We start from the raw sequence: 1,382 nt of genomic DNA on the forward strand, positions 1-1,382 counted from the left end.
AGATAGAAACAACAATGATGAGAGAGAATCATTGATCCGCTGCCACTTGCACACCCCCTACTGGGGATCGAGCCCGCAACCCGGGCATGTGCCCTTGAACGGAATCAAACCCAGGACCCTTCAGTCCACAGGCCGACATTCTATCCACGGAGCCAAACCGGCTAGGGCAAGGCCCCTTTTGAAATTCGAATCCACCTAAAGAGGAATACCGATCTATTCAACCCAGTATTCCTGGAATTTTGAAGGTGAGTAAATGAATCCAAGAGTTATCCTGAAATTTCTGGCTATGTCTGGGGACTCCTGTTTCTGTGGAAAGGCATTCTTAAAAAAAAACAAAAAACTACTCGGAAATGACCACAGAAATATATATAAAGAAAAGGAGGTAGAGGAAGCTATTTATATGTAGATAAGGAGCAATTTCCAAGACAATATTGTTAAATAAAAAAGCCAGGTGCAGAGCAGGTGCCTAATATCCTAGTCTTTAAATAATAAAAGAAACCTAATTTGAGCTGTAGATGTGGAGAACAGCTCTGGTAAAGTTTGAGGCTAAGGGACAGAGGGAGAGAAACTTCTCACCACATTCTCTTTTCAACTTCTCAGTGTTGTCTCATGTGCTCATTTATCAATTCAAAGAACATTTTTTTTTTCCTGCTCCAAAAACCCGTTCAATATATTGTCCTCAGGTGGAGGACATATCAGACACTAGACTGATAAGAACAGATACTACATTTGATCTCAGCCAAAAGGCCGAGAAGCGATAACAATTTGTTTTTAAAAATGCATTTGCCTGCCCAGCCAGTGTGATTCAGTGATTGAGTGTCGACCTATGAACCACGAGGTCATGGTTGGATTCCCGGTCAGGACACATGCCTGGGTGGCCGGCTCGATGCCGGTAGGGGTTGTACAGGAGGCAGCTGATCAATGATTGTCTCTCATCATTCATGTTTCTGTCTTTCTCTCCCTCCCCCTACTTCTCTGAAACCACAAAATCATATTTTTTTAAAATGCATTTTAGCTCCACAGTCCAGGCCTGTGCTCTGCCACTAATCTGCTCCCAAGTCCTCATCAGGAGCCAGACAGAACCGTATGTCCATGGCCTGGGGACCAAGGGACCAGGTGCCAGAGTGTCACATGGGGTTCTCTGGCAAGAGTCTGGGGCACAGTCCATGTCTTCACTTATACCTCATAATGCCCAGAAGGAATAGAAGGACCACAAGCATTGACCCAGCACATGGCAGCATGTGGCCAGCCTGCCAAGGAAAGGTGCCAGTCACACACAGCGCACCAAGAGAGGGCCAGCAGGGTGACTGTTAGGGCAGGAGATGCCCTGGGCAGGGAAGGCAGGCTTCTTCATCTCCTCTGTGCCTCAGGCCCCTCTAGAG

The 1,382-nt window shown here is 46.6% G+C and overlaps 1 pseudogene; it reads right to left on the bottom strand.

Moving 5' to 3' along the window:
* Window positions 1-632: 632 nt before the first annotated feature.
* LOC111828171 lies at window positions 633-759 on the bottom strand (annotated as a pseudogene).
* Window positions 760-1,382: the final 623 nt, after the last annotated feature.

The sequence above is a fragment of the Myotis lucifugus genome, unplaced genomic scaffold (assembly GCF_000147115.1).
Source record: "Myotis lucifugus unplaced genomic scaffold, Myoluc2.0 scaffold_3, whole genome shotgun sequence".
NCBI classification, from domain to species: Eukaryota; Metazoa; Chordata; class Mammalia; order Chiroptera; family Vespertilionidae; genus Myotis; species Myotis lucifugus.